General features: G+C 41.3%; 1 protein-coding gene across 7 annotated transcripts in view; it reads right to left on the reverse strand.

Annotated features, from left to right (window-relative positions):
• The window catches only part of PDE8B (phosphodiesterase 8B), a 214,354-nt gene that overhangs the window by 27,750 nt on the left and 173,759 nt on the right, over window positions 1–12,845 (reverse strand). The gene's annotated exons all lie outside the window — the stretch shown is intronic.

Here is a 12,845-nt window from a genome sequence, read left to right on the forward strand (position 1 = left end):
GCGATCACCTTTACATTCTGGACCCTGTCCTCAATGATCACCTTTACACCCTGGACCCTGTCCTCAGCGATCACCTTTACATCCTGGACCCTGTCCTCAGTGATCACCTTTACAGTGCTCCCGAAGCCATGGACAAGCTGTCGCCATTGTTTCGTGGATTCCGAGTCTGCATTCTCAAAATACTGCAGCATGAAGACAGAGGAGAAATTACACGGATTCCGAGCTTGGTATTTGGTATCAGATCTCTTCATTTCAGTTAAATTTATGAGCCTAACAGACTCAATACATCATCTCTCCCCTTTTATCTTGATGGTGATTTAAAATATTACATCAAAGCAACAGGCATTAGTTTGATATGAATGAAAATACATATGAATTTTTAAGATCACACAAGATTAAAAAGAAAAATTCCAAGCTGTTTTTTTCCCCAGGTAATTTGCTGTACGCCAGACAAGAGTAGATATATCTCCTCTGTTGTTACATATTTTCTTGGAAGAATTTATGCATCCCTCTTCCGTGCAAAGCCAGATCGCCCATGATCTAGTGTCCTGGGTCAACACTTCACTTACGTCACATCCTGGCACCCACTGGCCCTCTCTTCAGCATGCATTTGCGAGAGGCTTACAGAGAAGTGTTCTCTTTATGGAGCCCAGGGATCCTCACTTTTGTATCCTTATCTCATGGAAAAACACTCAGTGCAAGCCCCCATTCCAGCTTCAAGGTTTTATCTTTTTTCTCTTTTAATGGCTTTCAAATATCCACAATGTAAAGAACCACTTGGCTTCATACCTGGCAAAAACAGTCATGCATCATTTAACAAGGGGGATACCTTCTGAGAAATGCGTCATTTCTCAGACCGTCGTCTGTCATTGTGCAAACATCACAGAGTGCACTTACACAAACCTAGATGGTACAGCCTACTACACACCTGGGCTCTATGGTCCTAATCTTATGGGACCAACTCATACATGCGGTCCGTCATTGACCGAAACGTTGCTATGTGGCGCATGACTGTATTGAGTTTTCCAATATGGAAATATGATAGTGGTTCTCTAACTTCAGCATGAATCAGAATCACCAGAAGGGCTTGTTAAAACAGGTTGCTGAGCCCCACCCCAAGTTTCTGATTCTCGAAGTCTGGGTGGGGCCTAGAATTCGGATCTGTACCAAGTTCCCGGGTGAGGCCTCGGCTGCAGGTCCGGGGACCATGCTGTAATCCATGGGGCCTCCCCGCTCAGACTGCTCTATGCATCAGCAGCACTGGCAACACCCGGGAGCTGGTTAGAACTACCCACTTGCAGGTTCACTGCAGACTCAGTGAGTCAGAATCTACATTCTAACATTTAGTCTCCAGGCAATTTGATTACACACTATAGTGTGAGAAACACTGATTCAAGTGGAGAAATCCTAGGCTTGCCAGCAGATCTCTCGTCGTCTCCGTTTCTGGCTGTGTAGACCTGGGGAACTTCCGAGCTTCACGAAGTCTCAGTTTCCTGATGTGTATATGGGGACCAACGCCTGCTTTTCAGGATCTCAGAGGATCAAATGAAATAACGTGTGCAAAATGCCCAGCCCAGAAGCTCTCGGGCTGGTCTTTCTCTCAGAATCACCTGGAAGGCTTATGGAACCATGTTGCTGGGCCCTGTCCCCATAATCTCTGTTTCAGTAGGTCTGGGTGGGGCCTGAGAATCCGATTTTCTAACAAGTTTCCTGTGAGGCCAAGGCTGCTGACAGTGGCCATACTTGGAAAAGCACTAGCCCAGCCCATGGTGGGTGCCCAGATAATGCTGCTTCCTTTGCCCTCTCCTTCATGGATGCATCCTGTTGGTTGAGAATCTGGATTCAGTGCCGTCTACAGTGCTTGCTATTTCAGGACTGACTGTGGTTTAGAGAAATCACTTCCTTTAAGGCATGCGTTGAGCATATGTGGTGTGCCCTGTTGAGCACTTTCCACATAAGCAGCACATTTGTGTTTCTCACTTTATGCTGTCATTCCCCTAGCCGGTGTCCCCTTGCTGCTCAGTGACAAACATATATAAATAGCATCAGAAAGAAATCTCATTTTGCTTAAAGTCTCTTGTTCTTAAAGAACTGTCAATGACTGATGGCGCTTATGCTCAACACTTCCACGTGTAAACTCATACACCTGCTAGATTTTGTCAAGAGAATGGGGAGCTCACACTTCCCCACTCATGGAGCACTAGCACTCAACAGAGAGCCATTAAGCCACTTGATGACGCCAGGGCTTCCTCTGCCCCGCGATCAGCGTAAGACAGAAGCATCCCCAGGACCTTCACTTAATAAATCAGGTCCTGCGAAAGCTAATGCAGAGGCGAGGACAGCACAAAGGAAAAACTGGCAATAAGAGGACAGAAGAGGAAAACAACTCATCGCTACGTGACCTGAGGTTCTGAAGATGCTGCTCATTGGAACCTTTGTGCACATTTTGTGAACAATCGCCTCCATCTCTAACTGATGCCTCATCTTCTAATTCTGAGCCAATGAGACTATGAGATGAAGATGGTTAGGACCCAGTCTCTGCCTTCCAGAGATTTACTGTCTAACAGGGGACAACAAACACGTGCTGTTGCAGTGAATTCATTCCTTCCCTATGTGTGCCAAGTGTGTACTACGGTGCCGGGCAGCATTCTAGGCACTGGAGATGCGACAGAGAACAAAAGAGATACTCCCAGGAAGCTGCTTCAGAGGTGCCAAAGATAGTGCTTCCCACAGGGTGGGATGTCGAGGGGTTAAAGGTACGTTTATGGCATTCCCAACTTTGACCGTAAATAACCTCCAATCACATGTCCAATTCATTTGCCCTTCAGTGTTCCCCCACGGCTTCTGAGCACATTGAGGAGAAAGCCTCAGGTTGGTGCTGGTGCGCCTTTAACACCCACCACTTTCCAAGGAGAGGGGGCTCAGTGTCAGAGCTGTCAGCCAACAGCAGTGGCTGTCTAGAGCTTATTAACATCATGAGTTTTTTTTTCTATTATATCTATATTTACTGTTTCCTTCCATATGGCTAGTGACTGGTATTCCATTTCATGGTAGTGATTACTGTGATGGCATAAAGTTTTAAAAGTGACTTCTAAAGAAAAATATTAAATATGAATAACTCTCACAAAATATAAAACAGGCAAAGCAGAGCTGGTTTAGTTGGAACAGCAGGCAGGAGTGGAGGTCTGGAGTCCCTTGTCCTTGGCCCCTTCTGTCCTCTGGGGAAGCTGAGGACTTCCCTTAAAAGAGAGTGAATGCAGATACAGACAAACCCCCTGGTTTGGGCCAGGCTGACAAGGCTTGGGGAGGAGGGGAGGAGGGTGCTGCATCAGCTGCAGAGGCTGCATGATCACACTGACCCCGCTAGCAGCCGGGTGGACCTGGCAGGCCAGTTCCCTCTGAGCTTAGTTTGTGTGTGTGTCAGATGACGGGTCTGTGCTCAGCAGCGTCTGACCTGGCTCCAAGCAGCCATTACTACCTCCTACTTCTTGCGGTGCTCCCTGCACAGCCTGGCACTGCCTGTGCCTCTCATTCTGTGTCACTCCTTGGAACACTGCAGCCATTTCTGGCCCTAGGCTGCCCATCTGAGAGCTGATGCCACCTGCTAAGAAATACTAGTAAATGAGACCATTAACCTAATTTGGTCGGAATGCTCCCTTAGGAGTGAAGGCACAAGCAGGGTATTGAACACTCCTCCGCCCTGAAAAAGGGTAACAAGATGGCGGCATCAAGCAGCATTCACAATTCTTAGAAAGGAGACAAATCCCATGAGGCATGGACAGATTTTTTTTCCCTTCCAGATACAATAAAAATGCCACTCAAGCCCAAGCAGGAGAATCCCTACTGGAGGCTGTGATTCTAACTTTTCCTTCGAGCTAGTAATGGCTGAGTGGAGCTTTGGGATGGCAGGCTAGCTGCAGGAGAGCATTACAGGGACATTCAATTTTCTGGGGTGGCCTGGCTGATGGACGGGAGAGCGAAACAGATGGCATCAAATACAGTCACAAGATACATTCTCATGTTAAACAAAGGGATGGCATTTTATTCCTCTATCCTAGCTTTTCAGTTTTACAGACTCTGGTACTATTATGCTGAAGATGTACCAGAAAAACATATCTCAGATTCCTGTCTGAAAGTGGTTGGAAACCCAAATAGACTTTAAATTTAAACACTGTGTGTGCAAGTTTTGGTCCTGTCCAGGTAGCAGTTTATTTGGGATCATTGGGACGGGTCCACCTGTCTAACCTGACCCTCCCTGCCTGGGGCTGTTGACGGGCAGCCTTCCCCACAGAAGGGTCTCACAGTAGCACGCACACCCTTGGGCCCTGAGGCTCCCTCAAGGGATGAAACTACTCACCATGACACTGCAGGAGGGTCTGCTTCAGAACAGGCAACGGAGCACAAACCTAGAGGACTGTTGACCACCCTCCAAGAACTCTGTCAGCAGAGGTCCTAGAGACACAGCAGAGCTTTCCTAGCAGCCACATCAGGGGCGACAGCACAGCTTCTAAACCACACGTGTGTGGCAACTATTTGAAAGTGTCCTTGGAAGGAAACTGCTCTGTCCCCTGGCAACTGTCTCAGTGTCTAAAAATCCATACTAACAAAGCAATTATCAAGAACTAGAGACCCTAGAGTTGAGATATGTCTGGGAGAGACTGCCTGGTTCAGTCTGCAGCCTATAGGTAGTTAAGACACCTACTGACGTGTTGTAGAGGGAGGCACTGACTTTTGGAATGTTCCTACAATGATAAGACTGGTTAGCCCATTTGGGATACTGACACCTGCCTTCCTTCTGGAAGATGGGAATTTTGATATTTGTGGCTGGTTCTTGTGCTTATGGGATCAGTTCCTAATAAAAACCTTGGATGTTGAGTACCTGGGTGAAAATCCTGCCAACATCTTGTTGCATTCTACTGCTGTAGGAAGGAGCCTGTTCTGTGTGACACCATCTGGGGAAGAACATTGGAAGACTATGCCTATTTTCCTAAAGACTCTGCCTCTTTTCCCTTTTCTGATTGTTGTAATAATAAACCATAGCCATGAGTACCACTGCCTCTGAGTTCCTAAGCCCCCTTCTAGTGAATCACCAAACATATGGGTGTTCTTGGGACCTGCTATGCAACAATGTATCAAAATTTGGGATGCAACTAAAGCAATACTTAGAGGGAAATTTATAGCAGTAAATATCTATGTTATAAAAAAACAACCTTAGCTTCCACCTTAAAAAGCTAGAAAAAGAATAGCAAGTAAACTTGAAGTAAGCAGAAGAAAGGAAATAAAAAAGATCAAAGCAGCAATCAATAAAATAGAACACTCACACAAAAGTAGATAAAATCAGTGAAACCAAAAGTTTCAGGCCCAGATGAGAAATTTTATGAAACATTTAAGAAATAAATAATGCCAATTCTTAACCTTTTCTGGAAAAACAAACAGGAAGAAATACTTCCCCACTTATTCTATGAGGCCAACATTATACTGATTCCAAAACTAATCAAAGACATTATAAGAAAAGAAAACCAGAGGTCTCACATGAACATATATGCAAGAATTCTTAACATTTTAGTAAATCAAATCCAACAGTGTGTGAAAAGGATAATACATCAAGTGGGGTTTATCCCAGAAAGTGAAGATTGATTTAACACTGGAAAATCAATCAATATAATTCACCATATTAACAGACTAAATGAGAAAAAAATGTGATCATCTCAATAGAGTTTTTTTAAAAAGCACTTGACAAAAACCCAACATGCACTCCTGATTAAAAAAAAAAAACAAAAAACCTCTCAGTAAACTACGAATGGAAAGAAATTTCCTTGACCTAATAAGTATTATATACAAAAAAGCCCTAAGTTAATATCATATTTAATGATCAAAGAATGAATGCTCTCCCCCTAGAATCAGGAACAAGGCAAGGATGTCTAATTTATCACTTATATTCGACACAGTAATGTAGGTTCTATCCAGTGCTATCTGGCAAGAAAAAGAAATAAAGGGTATCCAGTTTGGAAAAGAAGTAATAAAACTGTCTTTTTTAGCAGATGACATCATTGTCTATTTGGAAAATCTGATGGAATCTATAAAAAAGCTACTAAAATAATAAGTGAATTTATAAGCAATGATGCAGGATAGAAAATCAATATAGAGAAATCTATTGTATATGTATATAACAACAATGAGCAATCAGAAATTGAAATTAAGAAAATACTACTTAAACAGCATCCAAAAATAGGAAATACTTTGAAATAAATCTGAAACAGGATAGAAAAGACCTGTACACTGAAAACTACAAAACAGTAAGGAGAGAAATTAAAAAAGACATAAATAAATGGAGAGCTAGACCATGTTAATGGATCACAAAATTCAGTATTGTAAAGATGCCAATTTTTGCCAAATGTTCAGTTGCAATCTCAATCACAGTTCCAGCAGGGTTGTTTTTTTAATAGAAATTGGCAAGTTGATTCTAAAATCCTTACAGAAATAAAAGGACTAGAATAGCAAAACAACTTCAAAAAAGAACAAAGTTTGAGGATTTACACTATTGATTTCAAGACTTATTATAAAGCCATAGAAATCGCAACAACATTGAGACAGACAAATAGATCAATGGAACAGAAGTCAGAGTCTAGCAATAGAAACACATATATATGGTCAATTGGTTTTTGACAAAGGTGCAAAGGCAATTCAGTGGAGAAACAATAGTCTTCTCATTAAATGGAGCTGGAACAAGTGTCTATCTAAACGCCAAAAAAAGGGAAATTTAATCCACATACCACTCTCTATATAAAAAATCAACTAAAAATGCATCATAGACCTAAATATAAGAGGTAAAACTATATGTCTTGTAAAGGAAAACGTGGGAGAAAGTCTTTGTGATCTTGGGCTATCAAAGATTTCTTAGACACAACAACTAAGGCACAATCCATAAAACACTGATAATCTGGACTTCATAGAACTTCTGCACTCGGGAATATACTGTTAAGAGAATGAAAAGACAAGCCACAGACTGGGAGAAAATATCTTCACATATCTGATAAAAGACTTTTCTCCACAGTATAAAGAACTGTCAGAATTCAACACTGAGGAAACACACAATCCAATTCAGAACTGAGTGAACTATTTGAACATACAGTTCACCAAAAATATACAGAGAGCAAATAAGTATATGAAAAGATGCTTACCATTTTAGTAATTGGGGAAGTAAGAATTAAGACCACAAAGAAATACCATTGTATAATAATAGGAGTGTCTAAAATTTAAAAACTGACCACACCAAGTGATGCAATTTGAACTCTCATATTATTGGTGTAAATGTAAAATGGTAATAAAAGAAAAAAAACTTTGGAAACAGTTTGGAAGTTTCTAAAAAAGTTAACATGCATCTACCAAATGATGCAGGCACTTACCTAATAGAGACGAAAGTATATGTCCATTCAAGGACTTTTACATAAATGTTCAAAGCAACTTTACTTGTAATAGCCAAATCTGGAAAGAATCCAAATGTCCATCAACATTTGGATGTTATGAATCAATAAACAAGTCATGGTATAGTTATATGATACAGTACGACTGAGCAATAAGAAGAAATGAACTACTAAAAATCCACTGAATTGTACACATTACACGGGTGAATTGTATGGTACATTTATACCTCAATAAAGCTGTTAGAATAAACAAGGAATGGACTATTAATAAATGCAAGAGCACGGGGGAATCTCAAAATCATTACTAAGAGGAATATATACTCCATAATTCTATTTACATAAAATTATAGAAAATGAAAAACTCTATAGCGACCAGTGATTGCTTGGAAATACAGAAGGGTGAAGAGGGAAGAAATCAAAGGGGCCCAAGGAAGCTCTTGAAGATACGTTGATGGAGATGTTCATGATCTTGACTGTGGTGACGGCTTAATGAGTGTGTGCGTATAACAAAGCTCATCAGAGGCTACACTTCAAACATGTGCAGTGTAATGTATGTCAGCTATTCCTCAAAAAGCTGGAAAAGGAAATAATGACCAAGGTTCCACCTAAAGGCTACGAAAAAAAGAGCACACTAAACTGAAGTGAGTAGAAGGGATCCAGCAAATAACAAGGAGGAGGAGGAAATCAAAAAAACAGATAAACAAGAGGAAAAGTCACAAACCCTAAATGCTGGTTCTCAAAAGAGATCAAGAAAACTGATAAATCCATACCTAGACAGATTTTTTAAAAGGGAACAGAAATACCAATTTCAGAAGTGAAAGAGAGGTTACTACCACAAATCCTACAGACATCATAAGATAATGAGAATATTACGATCCACCTTTTGCCAAAAAATTTAGATGAAATGAACAAATTCTCTGAAAAACACAACCTACCATAAACTGACATAAGATGAAACAGAAAAAAACGGACTTTTCCTGTAATTATGAAAAACTTAGGGAAAAAAAGATTTTCTTATCAAAAATCTTTCCACATAAGAACTTCTAGGCCAGTATCATTCACAGGTGAATCCTATCATACCTTTAAGGAAGAAATAAGAGCAATCTTCTATAAACTTGTTCAGGAAATAGAGGAGGAGGGAACACTTTCAAGCTCATCTAATAGGCCAGCATAATCTTAGTATGCAAAACCTGATGAAGATATTTTTAAAGAAGGAAATTATAGACCAAAATCTTTCATAAACAGATGTGAAAGACATGACCTTTTATCTTTAATAAAATCCTGAGCAACCTAGAAAGCAACTGCTAGCATTAATGAATCAACCAAGTAAGTTCACAGGATATAAGGTTAATTTAAAAATCAATTGTACTTTTATATATTAGCAGCAAACATTTAGAAAATGAACTCAGAAATCAATGACATTTGTCATAACATCAGAAACTACTTAGAAGTAAATTTAACAAAGATATCCAAGACTCTATACTGAAAACACAGTAACATTGCTGAAAGAAATGAAAGACCTCAACAGGTGGAGAACTCCACCATTTTCACGGAATGGAAGAATCAATAATGTTAAATATCAGTTCTCTTCAGTTGATCTATAGCTTCAATGCGATCCTAATCATGAACTCTGCAGGCTGTTTTTGGGTGAAGATTATCAAGCTAATTCTCAGATCTACATAGAATGCAAAGAACATGGAATACCAAACCAATTTTGAAAAAGAAGAACAAAGTTGAAGATCTTCCATTACCTGAATTCGAGACTTTCTATAAAGTAATTAAGAGAGTATGCAATCGCCCTATGGATCAACAACTAGATCAACACAACAGAATAGAGTCCAGAACAGACCTCCACCCACAGTCATTGATTTTTGGCAAAGGTGCCAAGGCAAACCATGAGGAAAGGAAAGCTTTCTCAACAAACGATGCTTGAACACCTGCACCCGTATGGATAGATATTAAACTTGGTACCATCTCACACCACACACAAAAATGAATTTGAGATGGATTAGAGACCTAAACGTAAAAGATAAAACCACAAAGCCTTTAGAGGAAAATATAAAACATCTTTATGTCTTGGGGATAGGCAAAGTTTTCTTAGGTGGGCCACAGAAAGCAGTAACCATAAAATATTGATAAATTAAACTTTATCAGATTAAAAATTTCTGTTCATCAGAAACACTGTTAAGAAAAAGAAAAATCATAGAGTGGAAGAAAATATTACCAAAACATATATTTGACAATAGATTGACGTCTAGGATACTGAAAGAAATTCTACAACTCAATAATAAAAACAACCCAATTAAAATGGCCAAAGATCTGAATAGACACTTTACAAAAAACGATCTACACAAGGTCAGTAACACTTGAAAAAATGCCCACCATCATCGGGAACTATCAGGACTCCCAACTCTCAGAGAACTGCAAACTGAAACCTACATGCCTAAGAGAATGGGTAACTTTGCAAAGTCTGGTGACAGCACTGCTGGCAATGATGGGCGCGACTGGGCTTCTCACGCATGTGCTTGGGAAGTGAAACAAACTACTTTGGGAAAAGGAGTGGCAATTTCTTACAAAAATCAACATACACTTGACTCATCACTTAGCAAGTCTGCTCCTAGGTGTTTTCCCAAGAGAAATAAAAATACGTATTCACAAAAAGACTGGTAGAATAGCAGCTCCATTCATAATAGCCCAAGACTGTAACCAAGCCAGGTGCCCATCAAGAGGAGAATGAATAAAAAAGTGGTGGTATATTCACTCAGTGGAATACCACTCAGTCATAGAGTCACAAATGGACAGATTCCAAAACACAGATAAGTCTCACAAACATTATACTGCCTGAGAGAAGCCTTTCACAATTCAGTACATATCATATTGACTCCATTTAGATGAAATTCTGTAGCAGGCAAACTAAGCTATGGTGAAAAAAACCCAGCTCAATGGTTACTTCCGGGGAAGAGGAGGCAGAGGTCAGTTGGGAAGGGGCATGAAGGAAGTGTTCTGGGGTAGTAGTAACATTCTGTGTCTCCTTAGGGGCCTAGGTTACAGAGGCGTATGCATCTGTCAACGCTCATGCAAAGGCACACAATGATTTGTACATTTCTTTACATGTTAATTTTATATAAAATGTAAGCAAATCTTGAACTCTAGTTAATGATATGCATACTAAAGTATTGAGGGAAGAGTACTGATACATGCAATTTATTTTGAAAAATAAGATGTACTGATGGAGGTACAGCGGAATGTATATTTGGAGAGATACGGATAATGCAAATATAGTGAAATGTTAAAGGTAGAATCTAGGGGTTGAGTATTTGAGTGTTTATTGTAAAATCTTTTCCGCTTTGCTGTATGCTTGACAATTTTTACAGTAATATACCAGAGAAAAAATTGGTTGGATTGTGGACTGAGGATTAGCCCGAGGTGTCTTTTTCATGACGTCTGCTTCCTCCATGATTTATAAAAGCATCTGAGTGTGAGTGAGCTTTATCCTGCGAGTGGCGTGTACCAGTGAAAACATTATTTGTTCAAAGGTATCGCCAGGAGGAGCTGTGCAATGGTTGTGTGGTTTGACGCCAACTTTGGACATTTATCAGCCGTGTAACTGCTCTCTGACTATCAGTTTCTTCATCTGTTGAGTGAGGACAATACTATCTTACAGGCTCGATATGACGATTATTGGGATGATGCCTTTAAAACAGCCCAGAACCTGTCACAAAACACTCACTCAATAAATCACAAATAGTGTGCATTGCACTTCATTGTTTTCAGATAGAACGTGTTATTTTGGAATCACCTTGGATTCCTCTCTCCTTTTGCAGGTTTAACCAGCCACTGGATCCTGTGTCGCTTCAGCCTGGCACAGCTCTGTCCTCCCTGCTTCTCTTGTCCAGCAGAGGCCTCCCTCCCTTCAGTGCCATGACATCCCTTCCCACCTCTGAATCATGGGACTGCACGAAGGCCCTGGCCAATGCCCTGGCCACTCATCTGGAGTCATTCTTTGCTCTCTTTTCTGTCTCACCCCCTCAATACCTCATCTGGCAGAAAATCTGGATAATTCTTTGGTCCAAACATCTCTTATGCCCTTCTCTTCTTTTTCACCACCTTTAAATGGAGTCTACTCCATGCCTCTCTGCTTTTCTTTCTGTTTCATATATCTGAATATTCTCTACTTGACTTAATGAAACCAGGCTAGAACAGAGGGCATCTCATTCCTTCTGGGAAGCTCATCAAGTGCCTTTCCAGAGATTAATGGTAAGATATGATGCTGGTAACTTGTGTATGAATAATTTCAGATAACCTAATTTAGTATAAGTTTCCTAGTCCCCTACCTACCGCTGTGTAAGGCTCTTAAAGGAAGGAGGAGACACTGAAAGCTGCTTGGGACGACAAGTATAGTGTGACAAAACCTGACCAAGTGCTGGGCTGTGTGACACAGCCAGAAAGTGCCGCAGGGTCCCTAAAAGGACAGAGGCCACTGTGAAGGGGATATTCAGCAGGAGGAACTGGACTCCTAAATCTTCCTTTGGATATATATCTGGAAATTGGGAGCCAGGACTAAAAAGGGTGCTAAGAAACTGAGACTTCCGGAGTGGAGGACCAAAGGGGGAAGCATGTGCCAGATCACAGGAGGGACAAAAGGCCAAATTCTGGGCCTTTAAGTAACCTGGACAGACCTTAGAAGGAACAGGGAGCCAGTGGAAGTTTTTAAGATGGAAGTAAGTGATCCAAGAGGCATCTGGGAAGATGAATCTGGCAAGATGGATGGCGAGAGGAGGAGTGTCCTTAACTCAGTGATTTTGGAGAAAGTGAAGGTTCTTCCAGAGGAAGAAGGGAGATGGAGCTGAAATACCATTATGAAACCACACTTTCTTCTCTAAATGCTGCTGAAAATGGGATGTTAAAGGTCAAGATTTCTTCAGTGAATCAAATGATGTTCACCCTTGAGGAGCCCTCTTCTCCCTGGGGAAATGGCAGTCACAAAGGCCAGGCCAGCCTCACAGCTCCACTGATGAGCTGGAGTCAACAATCTCACACCAGAGGGACAGCCAAGGGAGCCAGTTCATGACTGAGAACAAGTGTGGGCGGTGTGTGCAAAGACGCACACAGACGCCTCACCTAGGTTTGTGATTCAGTGTTGCTAGAACATTAGGAAAACACAAAACTCCCCAGGCTACCATTGGTATTTCCAGAATCAAAGGTCAAGGGCACCGCCTGCAAGAGTAGCCAGGCAGCGTGCTTTGGGTCAGAGATGAGTTCAACCACAAGAGGGGGAAGCTCTTCTGCCTGGCCCACCCCACAGGAGCCGGGGCCCACTCTGTGCCACTGAACCAGGAGGGACACGGACTGCAGCCCAGAGAGTCGAGGAAAACGCTGGCTCGCCTTCAGCAGCTGCAGAAGGAGGAAATTCTCTCTCCA

Source organism: Equus quagga, chromosome 7, assembly GCF_021613505.1.
Source record: "Equus quagga isolate Etosha38 chromosome 7, UCLA_HA_Equagga_1.0, whole genome shotgun sequence".
NCBI classification, from domain to species: Eukaryota; Metazoa; Chordata; class Mammalia; order Perissodactyla; family Equidae; genus Equus; species Equus quagga.